Source organism: Macrobrachium nipponense, chromosome 24 (assembly GCF_015104395.2).
Source record: "Macrobrachium nipponense isolate FS-2020 chromosome 24, ASM1510439v2, whole genome shotgun sequence".
Classification (NCBI taxonomy): domain Eukaryota; kingdom Metazoa; phylum Arthropoda; class Malacostraca; order Decapoda; family Palaemonidae; genus Macrobrachium; species Macrobrachium nipponense.
This window is the reverse complement of record NC_061091.1, coordinates 59420285-59444669: the sequence shown is the minus strand read 5'-3', so window position 1 is coordinate 59444669 and position 24385 is coordinate 59420285. Positions and strand designations below refer to the sequence as shown.

The window sequence follows — 24385 nt, the reverse complement described above, 5'->3', positions numbered from 1 at the left end:
TCCTAATATTATAGTACTGTAGATTTTCTGAATACAACAACATTTACAAGAAGAATGATTGGGTTAAACTCACTCTCTCTTGTAAATACATATAGAATGAAAAAGAGAGAGAGAGAGAGAGAGAGAGAGAGAGAGAGAGAGAGAGAGAGAGAGAGAGAGAGAGAGAGAGTTACTATACGTTACTGAGGAATCAAAATGAAACTACTAGGGACAGAGAAAATTCCACAACGTGTAATGGAAAGTGAAGGACTCCCAAACTTGGTGCAAACTTTTAACCATTCCCATATGGTAAACTTAATTCGTTTGCCAATGATAAACAATTGTTGATATTCAGAGGTTTCATGTATTTATGGTTAGGTTTTTATTCCCTCTTGAATATACTGTAGAGGTTATTCCCTAAACGCCGTTCATTACAATAATTATTACATGATATGGATAAACATATCTACTTGGCTTATATTTTCTAATATATTAATTCTGATACATGTTTTAATGTCATACGGACAGAAATTCCTTTCGCTCTTATATCATTCGTGTGAGGTAAGAGACAGACGTCTCTACTGTTAAACAGCCCCTTCAGTCATTTATCTGTCCATTGTGGAAAGAGCTATTTGGAGAAATGTAGTTTAATGATATTGTCCTAGGGTTCTCTTTTAGATAATTTTTAAAGAAAAAAATCCAGGATAGCGAAATTCCCTTTAGATTTTGAACTCCATTGAAATATCAAATTCACCTTTCTAATAAATAAATTATAATAATCATGACCTGGAGCTAAACGATATTCATTCTGTTTACGATTTTTGTTTACATCATACGACATGGAAGTTCAGCGGAAGCCATGGGGTAATACAAATATACATACTCAATTTTTACATTTATTTTTATATTAGTGAGAAGTCAGCCACCATCCTTGTAGATCACCTCTTGCAATCTGTTAGGCATAGAAGATTCGTGGTTTCTGACGATCTGTGGTTGGTTGTGGAAGACCTTCCATTGTGTTCCCAGTGGTCCTCTCCCTCTCAGGCTTCCAACATTTTACCAAATTAGCCTAAATATTTTCATGAGGTTCATGTCTGTATCCCTTACTTGGCCATCAAGCAATTGCAGATCCTCTCGACCTTGAACAAGTTTCCGGACTATTCTGGCCGTATGGATGGGGCAGCGGTCGTGAATGAAAATGACAGGAGCAGGTGGGGAGGAATAATTCCGCTGTTGAAGTGAAAGAAGTTAGAAATCCTGAAGAATTTCAATGTATTTTTCACCAGTGAACCTCCACTCAATCCTGGTGATATCATCCATACAATGTAAGAAGATCCAGCCCCAAACGTTTACTGTGACGTGCCCATTCCTGGTCACCTCGTAAATGTTTCTTCTGTAGTATCTGAAGGGAAAAAATCTAATTTTTAACAATTTACGGTTTGCTTTTCGTAATACGGAAAATAATGCTATATCGTTTGGGAAAATAAAATGCTAAGTAAGAACCCTTGCAATAAGTTAAGAATGTTTATTCATCTGCAAGGATTAATACTTATAATAGTATTAAGTTTGATCTGCAACGGTCCGTTATGATATGATATTCTTTAATTCAGTAAACAGGCTGTACTCTATAGCTATTATAAGTTTGCCTACGTCATTATTCATAACATTAATAATGCATTTGCTTAATGCCTGAAAGCTGGCCATAGTAGAACTAATGGGGGGTTTTCAATGAAGATTTTTTATTTTCACACTTCTCGTGGCAATATAATTCAATTAGCGGAAAATACATGGTTATTGACAAAATTATTATATTTTGATTATAATATTACCCTTGCTTATAATTATTATAATCTGACTGTTATTAATGATTATAGAAACTCACCTTATATTACTCGGTCTTCACTTATGTATCCTGCCGTGACTTCTGCTAGTAAAAGACCTTTCGTCACTGCATACGACTCGAGACCGAAATTCCATATCCTCCCCCACAAACTGTTGAACAAAGGCAAGACTATCAGCACGATGCCGTTCGGTGAGAAATTCCTTCTTGGCAGGAATTCTATGAGGTATTCCTGCCTCATCCAGACGTCTTCGCACCGTCATAGCCGAGACATTTAATGCCAGACGTTCACGAATAGCAATAGTATTGGTAAAAGGATCTTCTGCTGCTCGTCGAATGTCGTCGTTATCCTAACGGGTGGTCATTCGTGGTGGAAGTCTTCGAACTGAAATACGTAATTAACATTCAGATACCTAGATAATCAAGATTAATTATAGCCTGTTTACTTATGGGAGGGCTATTTGGTATTCTGGGAAGTAAAGAGAAAGAATCACTATTAGAGTTCAACAGGACCAAGGCAACTGTAATTTAGGTTTCATGATTTTACGGGTTTGTAAGGTTTATTGTTTAAAAAATTAATAAATAAATGAAATAAATAAATGCTATCCAAAGTCGGTCAATTTCCCAGTCTAAGCGTGCCTCCTTTTCCATTTATTTACTGTTGTAGGGGAGACATCAAGACGCTGTGCAACAGCACGTATTGAAAGCCCACTTTCTCGTAGAGCGACGATCTGCGCCAGGAGAACCATATGTTGCTGTTCATTTGGAGACTATAACGAATACTACTAGCAGAGGACAGATAACCTATCAAAATTTATACAACACCTCAGTCTAGCCATGATTGGGTGACAAACTTGTTAGCGTGTAATAGGGGTGCTGTAGCAGTGATATCGTTATCACTGAACAAAGTGATATATTAAATCACACGATCACTGGGACTGAGTGATTGATTGGCTGTTACTGGCATTGCAACATCTCAGGTCATTACTGTCATTGATAACGTTTAAAATTCTGTATGTCTTCATAATGATAAATTGTTAATTGTCTGTTTGAAACACTAAAGGTGGTGGTGTTCCTCTCTTAACGTGAATTCCATTGATCTGCTTTCGAGCTGTTTTAGTGTATAAGAGGTTGGAGGAGGCAAACTTGTAATAAGTATTAATCATCATAGATGAATAAACATTATCTTAATGCAGGGGTTGTTACTTAGCATCACATTTCCCCAAACGATATATCATTATTTTCCCAGTTACGGAAAGCAACGCGTAAATTGTAAAAAAATTCAGATTGTTTTCCTTCAGATACCACAGAGGAAACATTTATTTGTTGCCAGGAGTGGCTTGTAACCGTAAACGTGTGGGCCTGGATTTCCTTACATGGTATATGTGATATCACCAAGACTGAAGGGTTTCACCAGTGAAAAATACGTTAAAATTGTTCATCTTTCCACCTAGTCCTGTCATTTTCATTCATGACGGCTGCCCCATCCATACGGCCAGAATAGTCCAGGAATGGTTTCTAGGTCGAGAGGATTTGAATTGGTTGACTGGCCAAATAAGGGTGCAGACATGAATCCCATAGATCCCGAGAAAGATAAAGTCGATTTATTAATTATTGAACAATTCACAGGTGCCCCGAGAGAAGCCGAAGTGCAGTGGAAAAATCACTGAATTTCTAATCAGTTTTCTCCCATGTATGCATAAAAAAAATTTCATTTTTGTTCCCAATATTTTTATGCTCATCCATTTCGTATGAAGTAGCTACTGTCGCATATCTTATGTAATATAAGCATTAAGCAGGTTAGGGGATTAATTACGTTTGCTTTATGTCTATTACAATAATTAGAATCATAATTACCTGACTTGTTATCGAATTACAGTTACAACTTCAATTACAAGATGGGGAACAATATCAAATACAATACAATTTTAATATTTCAAAATTGTAATCACAGCTACAAATACATATATAAAACGTATTACTCAATTACATTTCGCACACCTATTTCCTTAAAAAAATGCAGATAGTTGCAAAGACTTTTTACTTGAGTTTGGTGTTCCTTTTTACAGTCAATTTTCTGCAACAATTGTAAGTTGTAACTTATAATACCTTTAGTACAAATACAAAACAAACATATCTAAAATATTTTAGACCTGTAGAAATTATCGTTAGCATCCTATGATTTGCCTAAGTAAATTTTTAGTATGTTATTGTGGTGAAAATTATTATGCTGATTATGAAATGATACTGAAATACAAAACTCAAATATTGGAAAAAATGTTCACAAAACTTTTTGCACAAAAAAAGGAAATAAATGGAATAAAAATTTTTTTAGAATTGGTAGCTGGCTTGTTAAGATTCTCCCTTAATAATATAATAAATGAATTGGGAAGCGACTCAAAACATCTCTCCATTGAATTTGGTTAAGATGAATTCTCGAAAAGTAAGAGGGCTGCTCTAGGATAACAATCTCAAATAAGGTACTTTATTATTTGAACTTTTCAGTTACAATTACAATTACAATTACCATTAATTATAAATAAAAAACAATGCAATTACAGTTAACTTCAAAACGTGTAATTAAAAACATTTCAGATAAATGACAATTACTCCAAGCCTGAATAAAAGATAATGTTTTTATTTGTAATGGTAAAGCTTCTTACTGTGGGTTTCACAGACAGTGCAGTCAAGTTTTTGGTCAATAACACTGTAATGAAGACTGGTATCAGTACGAGATTTGCTAAAATATTTCTGTATATTCAAGGCTTTAACTCTAATGGATGTCCAGTAAAAATGCTCAATTTTTATTTTGTAACACATAGAGCACTATAACCAGTTACTTATTCAAACCAATCTGTAGCCAATTGGCGGCTCTCTCTTGCTTTAAAAAAAAAAAAAAGTTAAAAAGTTGCGTGACAAACGGATTTCTGCTACCATCCCGACAGCTATGTTCCTAGGCGGCCATCTCTTCTTCACCTTTGTTAATGCAAGCATATGGCTGATGCCCTGAGTCCAAATGAAGATTGCCAAGGAGGTAACCAACACAAGTATAACAGTAGATTTACCATCAATCACAGTGTCTATCGTTCTACTACTCCACATACATGCAGATATCTCTCACTCTAATAATTATAATTATTTACTCATAACCCAAGTCAATAGTCACTAAAGAAAGAAAAAAAATTTTGATCTTAAGACAAAAATATTAATAGCTACTACTACTGCTGCTGCTGCTGCTGCTGATGATGATTGATGATGATAAGAATAATAGTAAAAAAATGCTATATTACTGGTTATTATTATTAATAATTAATTAATATTGTTCCCTTGTTTTCAACGTAGACCAAAAGTAATATATCCATTGCCTAAGGTAAGGTAGTACGTTACGGAATTTGCACATTTTTCCGTACCTGAACTGGACCGTACCGTACTTTGGTAAAATTATCGTTGCGTAATTCCGTACCGTACACATAGGCTATAAATACAACCGTGCCATACCGTAATGCCAGCCTTGCTGGCAGGTAACAACAGCGTGAATCGTTAGATATATACAACATTTCAAATTATTATTATTAGATTAGATAGATAGATAGATGATAAAAATAAATCGTGCAAAATATACTTAAACTGAAGTAACATTCACAGAGAGAGAGAGAAGGGGGGGGGGAGTATACTGTTGTGTTCACATCCATTTCTGGCTAATCGAGCCTTTTGCCTCTTCGTACAGGACAAGTGTCTATTCTTTATGATTGTGATTCATGATACTCTTATAATTACGGTACTGATGTAGTCAAAAACTAATTAGTCAAAATTCTCGTACTTATACGAATCTTGTTACTGAGAAATAGGTCAGAGAATTCTCGAACACGTTTACGGAGCTCATTTTACGAGCAGTTCTCAACGATGTATTCAGTTTCTCAATGTAATTATTAACAGGACAATAAATTACGTGAGCATATTATATTAACAGCAGTATCTTCATTTCATACCATGGTGATTATGATTCCTATTGGCTAATCCTACAATTCAAGGAACGATATAATGATATAATAATGGTATTGTTTTACTCGACTCGAAACAGAGTCTGAATCCCAATAGAGGTGAGGTCGTCAGCAGGATTTTTAAATGGTCAGACTTCAAATAAACTACTCACATGAATCGAAGGAACACAAATCTGCGCTGCGAGGACGAATTGTCACTTTAAATGCGACATAGCTTCTCGATACGACCATTTTGCACGTGATATTGGTGGGTGTCCCCCCACCACGGTACAAGTAGAAGGGTGGGAGGAGAGTGGGAACTTGAACGACTTGCGTAAGTTGTTTATGCTGAATGATTGGTGGATATGTTACATTGTTCATGGTTTTTATTTAATCTTGCTTATTTAATTTGAAAGTTTTCTTTCTTATGTATTTCGTCTCGCTCTTATATTTTGGTTAGACTACAGATATCCACAGCCATTCCAACAGCACAGTAAATATTTTTTCAGGTGCACCTCCCATAATTCCACACCGTGGGTGGTTGGCCCTTGCCGACCTCCAACCTGAACAGAGTTAGATAGGTCGATTGATTTGTCTCGGTAAAAATTAAGCCTATAAGAGCATTTTATTTGTGCCCACCCTGTCACAGTCATTGTGACGTCTTATGGTAGATATAGTTTATTTATAATTAAATGTCGTTTCAGTGATGGCTCAGGAATGATTTTACAGTTTTAATAACTAACAACCCAAATTGAGAATATTATGGAAATATGTAATCACGTTCTATTTTGATATGCTTTTGAAACCAAAAGTATACTGCCATGTTTAACTAAATTATGATCAATCCCATCCAGTACAAAATTCGAAGAATCTAGAATTGATTCCGATGTTATCATAAATTATAAGTTAAACATTTAAGATAATATGGTCTTTAGCTAGGCCAGGGGGTCCACGGAAACACGCCCATTATCAGGGCGGCTCGAGAGCAACCATTAACCACGCCGAGGCCATTCGTGAATACCTTGGATTAGAAGTGTCTTCGATGACTAGGGATGGGCAGTACCGCTAATTTCGTTACCGGTAAAACCGGTAAAAATTTACTGTTACCGGTATTACCGTTACTTTAACTGGTAAAATGTATTTTACTAGCAGGCGATCGTGAGTGGTATGTTGGACTGTTGCTAAAATGGTATTCCCGCAATGCAAGTTAGGTAAATGGTAAGATGGTGTCGAGTCCGTGTTAATGTGTGTTGTGGTTACTAATGCGTTCTCCGCGATTTCCACCAATTATTTTCATTAGTGATAATGGTAATTCAGAGATAGTTTATATTAAAAGTTATGCATACACTGCATATTATGATAATTTTTTAGTTTAAAAGGATTCATAACTACTGTATAAATATTCTATGTTTAGCCTTACACACATATCTAAATATATATATATATCTATATATTATATATATATATATATATATATATATATATATATTGAGAGATAGATATATAATAATTAATTAATATTCGACTCTGTTCCTCATAAGATATACCAGTAGTCTTCCACCAGGCAACTCGTTGAAATTAGTGTAGTACTCTTTATTCTAATGCAGAACGTAGGTCGATTGATAAAAACAGTAAGCAAAAAAGAAGTAAAGGATGGAATCTAGTTGCATTTGCCGTATCAGGCACAATTAGAAATAGTGTCATACAGATACTATTAGTTTTAAAAGAACTGGTGTTTATTTGTTCACTGTACTGTATGTGTGGTGAGTATTATAGTGGTTTCAGCAATCAGCACATAGTGAGAGGCATTTTTACTATTTCTTTAATTAACGCAATAACGTAATTACCGGTACTGAGATTTTTACCAGTAATGTACCCATGAAGCCTGTACCGGAAAAACCGGTACTTGTACCGGTACTTGCCCATCCCTATCGATGACAGTACGACGCAGACTTCCCACACTGCAAGGATTCATCACAGAATACCGCGACGAAGGAGCTCTTGATGGAGAGACATAAGGCGGGAAGGCTTGATTTTGCAGAACGTCATGCTGATAAGGTTTTTTTATTTGGACTTTTGAGGCCCAGGTCATCTTTACTGACGAGAAGTGCTTCTCGTCCACATCGCATGGAAGCTGCATTGTTGCGAACAAATAGAACTCGTTATGATAAGCAAAATCTTTACTTGCATCAAACATCAATTGCATACTTCTTTATATTAATTATTAATCTTCAGATTTTGTTCCACGGAAGTGGACTGTCAAAATATATAAAGGGAGTAAACATAAATAAGAGTGCTATTTCTGAGATAAATATTAGGTAAGGGACAGTGGCAGCATTTGCTCTCTTTCCTCAAATATAATTAAATAGATAATTAGACAACGAAATTCTTTCAGTGTTGTTCACCACTGAGAAATTTAAATCTCCAAAGGTCATATATATGATTTATATTATACACCCCATTTTTTTCTCTCATTCAGATATGAATCCCGTAACATCGTTGAGGTGGTTCCGATCCGGCCATGTCACCTGCACGTATGGGGCTGGGTGTGTCTGGATGGTATGGGTGATGTGTTCTGTATCGAGGGACGATTTACAGCTAGTATATGAGGCTGCTGCAAACCTCCTTCTTGCCTTCGTTACGAGAAAGGAGTTTTCCCTTCCCATCAGGGCCCATCCTGTTTATGGCACGACCGGAGTCCCATTCACACTGCTTGCGTTGTTCAAAAGTGGTTTGCCAGACAGGATAACCTGCTTCTTCTTGAATGGCCGAGCAAAGGAGCAGATATGAACGTGATTGAACATGTGTGGGGCCCAGATGGGTGAACACATGGGAAAAATGTAACATGAGAGAACAACACAGCAAACCATGGCTCACATCAACTCTCAGTGGGGAAATTTGTAGACAGAGACCGCAGCAAATTTTTCAACCCTTGGTTCATTCGATGTCCGACAGATTAGGGAAGTGACTGTGAGAGAGGGTGGATGGTCAAGGTATTAGATTGCATATATAAATGTTTATAGTTTTTTTGTGACAGGACATAAAATGGTCTCATTTTTGTTCTCACTAGTTTTTATTTCATTATATGTTTTAATAAACATAATTCACAACAGTTTTTATATACCATGATATTCTTGATATAATATTCGAAGTATCTGTAAAAAAAATGGCATAATGCCTCCATACAAATATTGAGCGTATTGCAGTAAACTTTCCTACTTACTCTCTGGCCCCACATGTTTTTTTTATGTCTTCCTAATCACCGTTTCTTGTTAACGCATTGAATTATTTAGAACTGAATGACTCGCCGAGCACTGTTTTTTCATACAGTGAAGGTCGGTAACACAATTGCCTTACACCTGTATACTTTGTTCTCTGTGGTGCGGCCGATACAGATATGATAGTGATACTTTCGCCAGTTATTTTTCGCTTATTAGCTTCTTGGAGTCTATTAAAATAGTTCCATTATTTGAAAATGTTATGCTTTATATCCTACTCTGATATTTTCAATGTAGTATCTTGGTTAAATCTAATATATGAACAAGAGTAAAATGTGGCATATTTTTTGCCGTCGTTGTCGTTTACTGGTATAAGGGTCTATGCTCTGTAGGATATTTTAAAAGGAACTGTCCAGTTCAGTAGATGATGCTCTCTTTATGTCATCCACTATAAGGAAAGCCCAAAATGACTTCACCTATCGCCTGAGGGTCACGAAATATATCGTCTATAATATATCATGCATACATAATTTTTAGAAAAACAACAGTTAACCCTTAAAAGGTCAACCTCGTCATATGACGTGTTGCAGAAGTCGTCCCACATATGTTGTTTACGTCATGTGACGTTCTTAAGATTTTAAATTTGCGCGCCTTCATAGCTTATTGTATCGATATTTGTTTCTGTACTACTTAGTGCCTTATTAGAGGCCTTTGCTGGCCTTTTGCACTGCTTGTCTTCCATTTGTATGAACTGTGCGGGGAGGGGGGCGGGGTTAAGGGTGGCCTAGGAGGTTTGTCATAAATCAAACCATCTAATCCTGTGTGGCAAAGGATGGTGGTGATAATTTTTTGCCACACCTTCGATTTTGATGAAGCATATCAGGAATACAGTTTTTTATTCTGTTTTTTTAATGGAACTGACTGTAGAGAGTCCAATCGTGATTTTCGGCAATACCAATATAACTTTGAAATGTTTGATACATTTTAAGTATTGTGTATGAATATGACCGATATATAGACAATGTGGTAAGATAACGTCTTGGCCGAAGTTTAAATGAACCTTAATAAAACAAACTTATATTACAAGTGAGACACAATCTTCATTACAACGATATAAACTGCTCAGATCTTTTTTTTTTTTTTTTTTTTTTTACTCCGTGTGTGTGTGTGTGTCTTTCTCCCACTATACCTAATAAGTCCGCCCCCAAACGAACTTCTAGAGCTTATTGGTGGAACTCTTGCTAGCATAGAAGGAGTTCTCCCCCCACCCTCTCCCTCAGTAAACATTGATACCATGTAAATTTTTCGAAGTCTCTCAAGACGGTGTACCAGGCGAACTGTGTCCCCAACTGTACATAGTAGAATGCAGACGATAGCAAGGTGACAGCTATAATTTCCATCTAATTAAGGAAACTTAAATTATTTAATTTTTTCAGTACATGTAAAAAGAGATTTTGATTAACTAAATAGGTAAGTTCGTTACAAAGTGATATTGTAACTGCAATTGTTAATTTTTAGATATAATATAACAATCTCATTATCAAGGAATGCTGTAGAGAATATGTAGAGAGACCTAGCTATGTATTAATAAACATTTAGTAGGTGTTCCGGTTAACATATGTTTTCAGAAAATTATCTTTAAAAGGCAAAGGAAAACATATATCATTTCATATACATTAATTTTACCTATGGTTAGGTAAATGAATAGGCGATCATGGAAGTCATTTGTGCGGAATTGGCATCACGGTGGAGTTGCAGTACTACTATATACTATTTAAGTTGAGTGACCGTTCCATCCCATCTAACCTTTCACCCTTTAGTACTGTGCTGTAAGAAAATGTCAATCCAGTGATCTATATAATACTATGTGTTTGCACAATCATTGAACAACGACATTTTTGCTGAAACTAAACACCTTTACTCGGCTTTGGAAAACTAGTTTGGCCTACCTACTATTTCTAAACTACTAGATAGTAGGCCCAACTTTTTAACCAGGCTAACTTTACAGAAATGAGAAAATTCCTCAATAGATTTTGTAGATTTTTAAGATAAATCTTTGGTATTTTATAGGTATGGGTATTGTGCAGTTAGGTAATGGCAGCCAAGATATTGTTTTTAGCCAGCCATTTCTGGGAATGAGTATAGTACTATATATATTTTTTTTACATTAGACTGCTACGCAATACCTAGGCTACAAAAAATATTAAGTTTGGCCATTGGTTATTCGTAGCCATTTGACTAATCTTACCCTTCATTGAGCTAGAAGCTCCTGTATTTTGGTGATAGGTACTAAGCACGTTTTCCCCTTCAAAACTAGGCCCAATTCTTATCTAAACCAACCTAACAACCTACTACATATACCTAGGCCTAGTAGCCTATAGGAGCCTAACCTGTACAACTTATGAAATCAGGGTGGAACCCATAGTACTCATGCCAGGCCTATGTTTTAAAAGAACATTGAACCCAATTGTATTTCTGTTGTGCAGCAGATCTTCACTGAAGGAACAAACCTAGTAATTGCTGAGTTAGCCTAACCACTTTCTTGGAAAGGTTAGGCTTGATTGGGTTGCTGGTCAGTTTGGTTAGGCTACCTACCTATATACCTGTCATTTAAGAAGGTGAATATGTTAGGCATGCAGACCTTTGCAGGATTTGCTTTGATGCTAACTTAAGCCTAGGGCTGTGGTATGGTTTGAGAAAGTTGCAGACTGGTGGACAAAGTGGGCTGGCTCATGCATAGGCTAGTTTGCCACAAGATAGCATTTTACCTCACACATTGTTGTCCTGTATATACCTAGCTCCTCCCAGATGCTGAAGCCTTGCCGAGGATGGGGGGCTTAGGGTTCAGCAGCTGGGCCCTGATGCCTGGTGGGAACTACTTTCTCGCTGGGCCTTGGTGCCCAGCTGCTGATCCAACTAAATAAGTCAGCTCTTTTCCTTTTACTAAAACTTTTCATCCTCTGCTTCCTCCCCCTATAAAGGCTACAGATTTTATGTTGATGACTTTTGGATTGGTTTTGGACATGATTTGGACTTACTCATTGGATTTGGTGGAGGGTGAGGATGGTTTGGCATGCCAACCTCACCAGTAGAACTCTAGGCTAGTACCTAACAGTTGGCGTCGAGCGAGGGGAAAGTTTATATGTCAAACCCTGCTCTTAGTGCTGGGTCTGATCTCGACGGACATCATGACGCCTTAAGCACTGAGGGTGGGGTGTATATCTGGGTGGTACCCCTAGGGCAGCCCTGTATGGGATAACACTGTCCTCTAAATGTGGCTCCATGGTGGGTGGGGGGCTACCTGGACGAATCATAAATCCTTCGTCTTATGGCGACATTAATTAGATCTTCGGTTGACGACTTAGGCAAGGATAAGGACAAGGAAAAACCTGGTAATTCCTCCATTGTAACTTTGGAGCCTTTTTCAAATGAGCTCCTTGTTACAAACATTCTGCATGTGAAACCAGTCCCTTTAGACTGGAATTATGACACAATATTTAATGAATTTTGTAAATTTGGGAACATCAAAGAATTACGAAATAAACTTGGCAATAATTATGGTTTTTTTGAATTCTGGATAATTTTCAACAATGAATCGGAAGCTCACAGAGCCTTTAGAGAATTTAGGTCAGATTCTATGAGTGTTGGACTTGTAGAGGCAGAAGAGGTCCCTAGGTATCTTGACATTTATAAACCACCAAATGAAATAAAAGATCCTAATAGAATAAGTAAAATCTCCAGATCTCCAGACCCAGCTAAGTGGTTAATTATCTCGACGCATGGTGAGAGAGGCAACCTCTTCAAGGTGAAAAGGTTGGTAAGCCAGAAGATCGGCAATGTTGGGAGCCCAGAAGTAACTCGCTTTGGGCGTAATAGTTTTTTAGTTCATACCAAGACCAATGTTCAGTTAGTAATGCTCCTAAATTTGAAGCTTAATCCTGAGGGTATGTAAAAGAGGTAAAACCTCACTATAATTTTAGTTATGCGAAGGGTGTTATCTTTAATGAAGATTTACATGAAATGGATGAGGAGGAAATTTTGGAAATGTGTCCAGATGCAGTTTGGAAGGTTTTTAAAGTGTCCCGTTCATCAATGCTTATTTTAACATTTATAAATTCTTTTATGCCATCTGAAATTATTCTTGACAGTGAAATCATGAAATTCGTTCCTTATAGACCGAGAGTGCTCCAGTGCTTTAAATGTTTTGGTTTTGGACACTCCTCTAATTTTGTTTGTACCAGAAATAAACTCTGTGAATCGCTGTTGTCAGCTGAGCACGAGGACTGTTCTGGACCAATAATTTGCGTAAACTGTAAGGGTGAACATCGAGCCCGTGATAAGAAATGTAGTGCATTCAAGAAAGAACAAGATGCATTACTAAAATCTCTTGACGAACACATCAGTGTGGGACAGGCCAAAAAGCTGTTGGGCAGGAAAACTTATTCGGATGCCTTGAAGGCACAACAATTGAATACTGCTTCTTCTGGTGCCCCTTCTGGTGGGGCTCCCGGTGCCCCCCCAGGTGTTTTCCCATGCCCCCCCTGTTGGGGTTTCCCATGTTGCAGAGACTCTGGTCAAGCCAGGGGACCCTGTTGGTTCAAGGGTTCAAGCCAGGTCTCAATATGTTGACGACTTCTCTCTGTCGGGGACATTGCCTGACATTGAGCCCTCACCTGATCTTGACATTACAGTGCACCGTGGAGATGACGGTGGGGAGATGGAGGCCCTGCTTATTCGTCAGAAGAGGGCCCTTTCTCCCTCTTCGCCTCATTCACGGTCACTCAGCAATCATAGAAAAAACAAAAGTAAAACTGAAAGGGCAAGTGAAAGCCCATCTTCTAAAAGATCTGTAACACCTAGATCTAGGTCAAATAGTACTGGTAAAACTGATAAGATCTCTCTCACCAGGACACAGATTCCTAAATTAGTAGGGAATTTTAAGATCCCTTCCTCTAAATAATGGCTCTCATGCAGTGGAACATCCGTGGCTTTATACCAAATAGAGAGCAAGTTCGGGTTCTGTTTAGGGATCATGATCTATCTGCAATGTGTCTTCAGGAGACAAAGTTGGGAGAGCACACTCCCAACTTAGGTTTTAATTACTCATTCCATAGGTCTCCACCCCTGATAGGTGTACGTGCTCAGAGAGGCACAGGCATCCTAGTCCGCAAGTCTGTTAATCATAGGGTTGTTCAATTGAACACTGTGTTGCAGGCTTGTGCAGTTCAAATTTTCAATTATAAATGGATCACTATTTGTTCTTTATACCTGGATCCATCATTAGAAAGTAGATTGCAGGATGTGCAGGGTAATCCTCGTCAGCTAGAATTAACCGATCTACAGACATTGATAGACCAGCTTCCTAAACCCTTCATTTTGATGGGGGATTTTAATGCCAAGCACACCCTCTGGGGAGAGCCAAACTGCGATCGGTGGGTTTAATAATAGAACAGCTGCTTGACTTAAATGACATCACTTTAATGAATGATGGTTCCCCTACAAGACATGATGTTTTTCATAATACTGACTCAGCCATTGACCTCACTATCTGCTCTTTGTCTTTGAGGTTAGATTACCAGTGGGTAGTAGACCAGAATGATCATGGCAGTGATCATTGGCCCATTCACTTAAAGTTTATGAAAATATTCCATCTCCTGTTTACCGAAATGGAAGGTAGGGGAGGCTGACTGGGGATTATTCAAAAAATCTACTGAAGTTGATCAAGATATAAAAAGATTTTCAGAGCCCAAGCATCCGCTTATGAGTTTTTAATCAGTATATTGCTGTGTGGTGCCAATGCTGTCTATTCTCGAACGTCTGGTAAACCTCGTCGTCCTCTAGTACCTTGGTGGAGTGATGCATGCGCCTTGAGCCGAAAGATAACAAGAACTTGCTACAAGAGATATCGTAGATATCCTTGCTTGGTAAATAAAATTATCTATAAAAGAGCTCTTGCTAAGCAAAAGAAAACATTTAAGCAAGCAAAGAGGGAATCGTTTATCAGATATATAAGTGAATTAAAATATGATTCCCCTATGTCGTTTGTCTGGAACAGAATCCGAAAGCTGCAAGGGAAATTTTTTCCACCTCCCTTGCCTATATTGAAAATTGATGGCTTCCTCATATCTGATTCTGGAGAAGTTGCAGAAACCTTTGGTAGGCATTTCTCTAATATATCTAGTGCCCTACATTACTCTCCTGCATTCAGAGTATTAGGGACGGTACCACGGTTGTTCCTGCTGTTAGTTTAAATTCAGAGTCGTATAATCTTCCTTTCACCATGAAAAGAATTAGATCATGCTATCTCGTTATCTTCCCCAACATCTAACCTGGGGAAGATGATATACTCTACTCAATGATTTTTAATTTGCCTAGAAGTACAAAACAATTTCTTTTAGACATTTAAACAGTTTTGGCTTTCAGGAATTTGCACCAGAGTCTTGGAAGATATCGATTATTGTACCTGTTTTAAAACCTTTTAAAGATTCCTTCCTTCCTAAAAACTACAGGCCAATTGCTCTAACTAGTTGTGTTAGCAAGATTTATGAGAGGATGGTCAATGCTCGACTTGTGTGGTATTTGGATTCAAAGAATCTTTTATCTAATCGGCAGTTTGGCTTTAGGAAAAATAGAAGTACTTCTGACCCTTTGATGTTCCTTACTCGGGAGATACAGAATGCTTTTGCTGTGCAAAACCAGACTGTTGCAGTGTTCTTTGACCTAGAAAAAGCCTACAACACTACCTGGCGAGGGGGTATCCTTTTGCAACTTGTCGAGTGGGGTGTTGTGGGTAATTTATTCTATTGTCTGAAAGATTTTTTGTCAGAACGTTACCTGAAAGTAAGAGTGGGCTCTTACATTTCCTCTGCTTACCCTCAGGAAGAAGGGTTACCTCAGGGAAGCGTTCTTAGTCCAACACTCTTTAATGTAGCTGTCAACGGTCTACTAGAACAAGTTCCTGTCGGGGTGCATGGTCTGGCCTTTGCTGATGATTATATAATAATCTGTAGTAAGTCCACAGCTGTTGAAGCTTGTCAAATGATCCAGACTGCTATTAATGCTTCAACATCATGGGCCAGTACTAAAGGGTTCAAATTTTCACCAGAAAAAAACCAAAGCTATACGATTTTCTCGATTGAGAAGAGTGGAAGAGATCCCTACGTTGTTTTTAAACGATTCGATTTTACCTTATGAAGATAGCATTAAGTATCTAGGTGTTACATTTGATAAAAAATTAACTTTTACTCAACATGTTAATGAAGTTGTATGTAACGTGAAGCTTCGACTTAATATTCTTAAAGTTGTATCTAATTTTAACTGGGGGGCAGATCGAATCACACTTTTGAGGATGTACCAGGTTTTATGCCTAAGCAAAATTGATTATGGTTGCCAAGTTTATGGTTGTGCGTGCAAGACAACACTGCAGAAATTAGATGTTGTCCATAATATGGCTTTACGTATTTGTACGGGAGCCTATAGAACTTCACCAATAGAAAGCCTATATGTTGAGTCGGGTTTTACCCCACTATTTATCCGTAGGGAGGAATTAGGCTTGAGAGTCATATCAAGAATACTTACGTCAAAGCTAAACCCTAACTATAAGTACGTTAGAGAACCAACTGACAGAGCCCCAAATAGACTGAGGTTGCCAAAGCCGCTTGAGGTCCGACTAGCAAGCTCTGCCAGGGAGGTGGGATTACTTCCCCCTGCAGTAGCTGAAATTTTTGCCCTCAAAGTTTCCTCCTTGGAATAGGCCACATTTAGAAATCTGCCCAATTAGGGACAGCAGGAGCAACAGTTCTGGTGATCAGTTGAGGGCAAGTTTCTTGGACCATGCTTCCGAACATGGTGATTCTCATCATGTATTTACTGATGGCTCAAAGGGTTCTGATGGTGTTGGTTGCTCTGTAGTGACTAGTGGTAATATCATTAAAAAGAAGCTTCCTTCTAATTCTTCTGTTTCTACAGCTGAACTGCTGGCAGTTTTGACTGCTCTTAAATATATTTTTTATAGTTCTTGTACTAACAAGGTTTTTACCATTTTTACCGACTTTGAGTGTTTTATCTTCTCTAAAAAGCCTAGTCTCTTGCCACCCTTTAGTGCAAGAAGTACAAGATTGGTTTTATCTTTTAATTAATAGAAGAGGATTTTGTGTTAGGTTTTGTTGGGCTCCGTCCCATGTTGGAATTGTTGGGAATGAGCGAGCCGACGCTGCTGCTAAGGCTGCAACTAGGCTTAGGCACATTTCCAACATGGGCGTCCCTGCATCTGATTTTAAATGTACCATTCGATTTTATTGTAGAGACCAGTGACAGGCCCACTGGTCTACTTTAGATAATAATCTTAAATTGAAATCGATTAGGCCTTCTGTTCATCCTTGGCCTCATAGCCGGATGGATAGAAGGTCTGAGATAGTTTTAGCTAGATTACGCATTGGCCACACTAAATATACTCACGGGTATCTAATGATGAGTGGAGCGGATAGGCAGGTTCCTCGCTGTTCCACTTGTCATGTGGATTTGACTGTGGTGCATATTTTGGTGGAGTGCCCTCATTTTGAAAACAAACGCAGAGCTTGTTTGCTGGCAAATAAGTCTCTTGGCGATATTTTAGGTGAAGGTGCTCAGGCAGAGCAAATTATGACATTTTAAAAAAATATTGGTCTTTTTTATGAATTTTAATTTTTCTCTTGTTTGTTTTAGGTTTCTTGTTTGGTTTTTATGAATGAATGATTTGTATGTTTATCGGTTGTGTGTATGTTTGTTTGTACGACAGTGACTTTTATTCTTAAAGATATATGCGCTGAATGGCCCCTCGGCTCCGGCGCTTGGCTATGTGCCAAAAATTTTATAATCTAATCTAATCTAATCTATATGCCTAGCTAGCTATGTTATAGGCAAGTGATGAGAAGGCCCATCTTTTGCTCTAGGGAAGCATTCTAATTAATTATTTCTCAGGTGATTATCCCAATAGGGAAGTTATGTTTCAGTCTGACTCATCTTGTCACTTACTAGTAATATGAATTATTGTGAAGTCATTAGCCTAGAATACAAGTACTAGTTCCTTAAGAGTAATGTCGTTTGTTTAGTTTACTTTTCAGTTCATAGGCTTTATGTTGGCCAATGGTCTTTTAAAAGTGTAGATGCTTCAGTTTATGGCACTTTAATTTCAGGTTTAAACCCTTTTTGAATAGGATGAGTGTGGGATAGGCCTAGTATACGGTCTGTCGAAATTCTCCAATGAACAGAGTATCGTTTGTTTCTGATGGAACATTACCAGACACGAGAGATATAGGCTAGGCTACGTGTAAATATTTTGTGGTTTAAGTGATACTGTTGGCAGTTGTTCGTATGGAGATACAAACCTCTGCTAAGTGTGCTCTTCAGTGAGAGCCAGAAATGATCTTTGAAAAATGGTAACATTGGTTAATTGGTGATAGGCAGGTGAATTTGGGGAGTTACCCACTAACTTACCATAAGCCAGCAGTTTTTGGGTGTGGAAGTGTATGTTCATTTTCTGCCTGTCTTGGATTGGAAAATATTTTTCTTCTCTATGCGTGCTGCCTTTTTTTTTCAGTGGAGGAAAACAAAATGTGCAAACAATGAAAGTGTTAAGGATGTTTGTTGAGAATTATTTAGCGACACAAATCACCAGACTTGCCAGGTGTCGACGGCGTATAGGCCTACCTGAAGGGTTAGCACTCAGCCCATATACAAGGACAGTGGAATGAGGTTCAGTCGAGTTCTTACAGCTTTATTGTAAGAAAATAAATCCTACTCTCATGCCTACACATTAAAAATAATGAATTTATCACTATGGGGCTCTTCCCCGCCCTAATACATGGATACAGTCAATGTGTGAGCATGAGGTCACGAAGAACAAATTGAAAATCAACTGCTAATTCTATATGACACTTCATCTTGTCACTGAGATTGAGAACACTTCTGAGGCAATTACCAAATGAATTCTAGCAACAATGAATAACAAAATGGTACAACTCACAGCCACCTCATGGTGGAGGGTGAAATCTTGGAGCGGAAATGTGGAGTTCACTTATGCACGTCTGCTCTGCTTTGTGCCTCTTGCCAGGAAGGGCGACGTGAACCCTCGCAAGTTAGTTGTTCCCTGACCAGTTAGTAATTTTTTGTACTACATAATTCTTTACTGGTATTGTCATCCCTTTAAGTAAATGCCAAATTTAATTGAACAAAATATGATGAAAAGTTCTCAATAGCCTTGCGGAGATGACTCAATAAAAATTCTCAAAACACTACATTTCAGCTGAGAACCATTGCATTTTTACCACCAAATGGGTTACATGTAATTTTGTGTTGGCTCCAAGGCAGACTCAAGTTGAGGAAAAATGGTGCACACATTTTCACGACAACATGAATGGGTGTGTGGTCGTTCTGTGCCCTTGTTATTAGTGTAAGGTTTGTCTATGAATATGATTAAGAAATGCAAGAGTATATCCTTTTGCCTTTCCTCCCCCTCCTTTTGTAGCTCATCATCGTCTTCACCTTGACTGCTCCTCTTTCCTCCTGAGGAGAGGTAAGAGATCTTATTGTAGTCCATTCACAAGAGGTCTTGTTGGGTTTTGAGTAAGTGCCGTTGTTTATTGAGGGTTGATAGCAGGTTTTGCTCCCCTGTGAGTGGGTTGTTTGTCATACAAGGGTCTGAACCAGGGTTTTCTGAGGTTGCCTGTGAACCAGTGTCTTGCTGTTCCTTCTAAAACATGATGAGACTTTCTTTTTTTGTGCTATTGTTGAGGTATGCAGAGAAGACTCAGCACCGCCCTCACACTCATTAAGGTGGCCTCACACTAGGCCTTTTTTTCTCCACCAGCAAGCCATTGCTGCCGAAAATGGAAAACCGGGAGCTTTTAGCTCGAAATTTTAGCTTCCCATCTGGACGGGAAGCAGCCAGCACGAACCACGAGCGACCGCATATTGTAAACAAACAAGATGGCTGCTGCTGATACAGGGAGAATCTCTCTCAGCACTTACCTGAAGGTTAGTGTGTGTGTGTTCGATGTGTTATCCTTATCACTAAAGGTTGGGGATGAAGGAAACACCGAAATACTAAAAGTAGGTTCTTAATGTCTAATGAAGTACACAAAATCACAGAGGTGCAAAATAATCTGCAAGCAAGGAAACATAGTTGTGCCGTACTGGCGAAACATAACTGCCGGACGTGCGAGATTCAGTCATTACATATCGTACATTACATGAGAATGAGATACACATTAAATACATAGGGAGGTATATAAATGAAGACAAAATATAAAGAATACATTACATATGCATAAAGGTTCATATATTGTAATGAATGTTTCTTTCATTTACCTACACCTCCCTCCCCCCTCACGCTCGTAGTACTCTCTCGAGCAGACTCTTTCTCTGCGAGCCTTTGAGAACGACGTGGGGACATTGGGGGAATATCAACTAAGGACTGCTTTTCCTGGTCCAAACAAGGGGCCACAGGGGAAAGAGGGGATGGGTCAACACTAGGAGGTGGCACTGGGCGAAGGAAACGACGGTTTCACCACCAGACACGACCACTAGGGACTACCCCGACCTTGTCCCAGCGACGAGATGTTGGGTCTTGGATCCATACATGCTGTCCAATAGTCAACCTGGGTAGGGGGTGGGCATGCTGATCGAACTGGGTCTTGACCTGCTCAGCACAGGTGGCAGCACAGCGGTCACAGTGCTTGGTCTTGACCTGCCACTCCTCTGAAAAGGACTCTGGGTGTGTAGGGATGCATGACCTAAGAGGTCGGCCATACAGGATCTGGGCGGAGGAGCGTCCTGTGAAATTGGGAGTATTCCGAAGCTCTAAGCGGCAGAAGATCCTGATTGTATTAGAGGTGGTAGTATCACCTTTGCATGGGACAACAACAGGCCATCCTGAAAGTCTGTCAACTATGACGAGGAAGGCTTTTCCTGCGATGGTAAAGAAGTCTGCTGAAACAGATTCAAAGGGCCTTGTGGGATTGTCGTCGTTCATTAATGGTTCCTGCTGCTGAGTTGGCTGCAATAACTGGCATGACTCACAAGCTCCAATTGTGTTGGCAATGTCTGAGTTGATACCAGGCCAGAAAACAGCCTGTCTTGCCCGGCGCTTCGTAGCTTCCACGCCCCTATGACTGTCATGTAGGCGGGACAATGTGCAGCGGCAGAGGGTGGCAGGAACTATAACTCTTGCTCTATACAAGACGAGGTCATAATCAGCGTAGAGCTCGTCCCGTATCTTCCAGTATGGGAGTAAGGAGTTATGCAGATCATATATGTTGGAGGGGAATCCTGAGGTGACACAGTCGAGTAGGCGAGTGTAGGCAGGGTCTGCTCTTGCTGCGCCTCGTAGATCCTGAAGAGTCCTGTCGGCATCTTGAACTGGAGACTTTCCTGAAGAGGTGACAGCATACACAGCCATGACTGTTTGTAGATGGGTGGTGGAAGGGGCACCTGCAATTTCGTCCTCTGGTGTGGGGTGGCTAACTGGGGCTCGAGACAAAGCATCAGGAATGTTCAGAGACTTGCCAGCACGCCACACAGCTGTGAACAAATAGGGCGAAATTTTCTCCTTCAGACGCTGGAGGTGAGGATTCTCGATGGCATCCAGCGAGTAATGATTCAAGATAGGTATGAGGGGCCGGTGATCCGTCATCAGAGTAAAATTCTGTAGGCTGGCAAGATACAACCTACATTTTGACATTGCCCAAACCACAGCCAGCATCTCAAGCTCAATAGTGGTATATCGTGTCTCTGCGTCGGTTAGGAATCGAGAGCCACACTGAACTAAACGCAGGCGTCCACTACCATGGTCCTGCAGAAGGGCATATCCAATACCATTAAGGCATGAGGCATCTGTCTGGAGGACAACAGGCAGGTCTGGGTCGAAGACAGCGACAACAGGTGGACGGAGGAGTGCTAACTTGACGCGTTGAAAAGCCTCATCATGATCAGGGGTCCAAACAAATGTTCTCTTGGGGCTCATCAGAGGGCGTAGAGGCTGGGCTGTAGCAGCAATGTCAGAGGTGAACTCTGCCAATTGGTTGACCAGGCCAATGAATGATCTGAGGTCGGTCAGGTTAGTTGGAGTCAGGAAATCCCTGATGGCACTGACTTTTTCTTGATCAGCCGAAATGCCCTCTCCTGAGAGCGTGTATCCACAGAACTTGACAGTAGGTGCGGCAACCCCAAACTTGTCTTTGTTGAGGGTAATCCCAAACTTGCGGTACCTGGTGAGCATCTCGTGGATACGGTAGAGGTGTGACTGGTAATCCTCATCATGGAGAAGGATGTCATCGACAACTTTCACGCAGTTCTTGATTCCTTGAAGGGCCGTGTTGCCTCGCAGACAGAATGCATCTCCAGTAGCTGCAAAGCCCATCGGTCCTCTGCAGTGTTTGAACCGACCATACGGCATAATGAAGGTAGTCAAATACTGATCTTCTTCGGCAAGTTCCATTTGCTAGTACCCACAGAGGGCATCAGCTGTAGTAAAAATCCGAGCCTTCGGGTCCACACTACAAATAGCGTTGAAGGGTGGGCTGGGCGGGAAACTTGGCTATTCAGCTTGGAGAGGTCAACGGTGATGCGTACTCCTGTGATGTTCTTGGCGATGATGACGAGAGGGTGACACCATTTTGAAGGGTCATCTCCGGCAGGCTTGATTATTCCCTGGGATACCATAGAGTCGAGCTCCTCCTTGACCTGGTCCCTGAAGGGGAGGGGAATCTGTCTTGGGGTGTGAATGGCGAAGGGCACATCACCATCCTTGAGATGAATTCTCATGGGAGAGCCAACCATGTGCTTGAGAGGCGCTGACTTCAAGTCTTCTTTGGAAACCAACACATCTGCAAATTCCCGGAGGAAATATTCCTTTGCAGCCGAAGGCGACGTGGTGGCTGAAATAGGTAGCTCCTTGCATCTATTGACATGTCTAACTTCAACAATGGGGTTGGGAAAATCTGGAGATATTATGGCCAACTCTTGACAATGTGCATAGGACAGAAGTGGAGTCTGGACATTCTCATGGACATGAATCCTAGCAGAACAAGACTGCTTGCCTAAGGTGAGAGTAGCCTGGAACATACCAAGAGCAGGCGCCATTTTGGACCCATCCGCAGTATAAACGTTGTAGTCGGTGGAGGAGGTTGAAGGCTGCTCCTGGGGATGCCTAAACTCTCTAGGTGTCGCTGGCCAATAACGGAGACATCAGCACCTGTGTCTGGTAACATCTGTAGGCGAGAGTTTATGTCGCCATATGACAGAAAAACACAGATGGGTTGGGGTGTCCTCGGTGCTGTGGAAGAAATGTATCCTAGATGATGGCAGCTGTTCTGACGTCCATCTTGGGTCTTGCTGGAGTGGGTGGTAGTGTTGCTTGGAGATCCATCCTGTTGGTTCCTCTTCTCTCTGCAACACTTATCAAAGTGTCCAGTGCGGTGGCAAAGGCGGCACTGGGCTTTGCTGGCTCGCCATTTAATTGTCCTGGACCAATGACCAAGGCACGCACAGCTTTTGCAGGTGCTGTCAGTAGCAGGGCACTCATTAGGGCCGTGCTGTCGAGCACAGGACTGGCATAAAGCAGCTGGTGCCAAAGTCGGTTTTGAAGGTAAGGTTTCACTTGTCCTTTTCTCCTTACCCTTTTTGTAGGCAGGTTAGGTGGGGTACGTATGGCAGAAGTTGCGTTCTTAGCTGCTTCATATGACCGGCAAGTCGTAGGGACATCTTGTAATGAGGAGGTGGCGTCCAAGGAGATTATTTTCTGCACTAACTCTGCATCTTGGATGCCCATTAAAATTATCATTTTCATACATTCAACTTCCCTGACAGATATATACAGTAGTACTTCGAGATACGAAAAGCTCAACTTACGAAAAATCCAAGTTACGAAAGTAAAGACGAAAAATTTTACTGCTCTACATACGAAAAGTTTCCAAGATACAAAAGGTTTCTGAAAGTCCGAGATTCGCCCCATAACAATTTTGAACCTCCCGCCGCACGCCGCCATCTTAGTTATAGTAGACTAGCCACCATCCTCCTGCTCTCCCATTGGTTCCTGATGCTAGCCAAGCCATGAGATCCTTCTCTCTAATTGGACAGCGTCCCTCCCATCATGCATCTTCTATACGTACGTGTTGGCGTGCTTTAGCTCGGCCACTCCGCACCCGAAACTTTACCGTACGCAATCGGCATTCGTTCGCTCCAACGATTTCGTTTAGTAACGTAAATTCGTTAGTGATTTTATTGCAGTACATATTATCGTGTTGTGCGAAGACTGTATTGTGTAACTTTACGTAAATTAACGTAGTCATGGGTCCCAAGAAAGTTGAAATTCATCAAAAGAAGCGCATGCT

The 24385-nt window shown here is 40.0% G+C and overlaps 1 long non-coding RNA gene across 1 annotated transcript in view; it reads left to right on the top strand.

Annotated features, from left to right (window-relative positions):
• The first annotated feature begins 10344 nt into the window (after window positions 1-10344).
• Window positions 10345-24385, top strand: part of LOC135204212 (uncharacterized) — a 72062-nt gene continuing 58021 nt past the window's right edge. The window contains exon 1 of the long non-coding RNA XR_010312133.1: window positions 10345-10487. This is a non-coding gene — a long non-coding RNA (uncharacterized LOC135204212). The remainder of the gene's footprint in view (window positions 10488-24385) is intronic.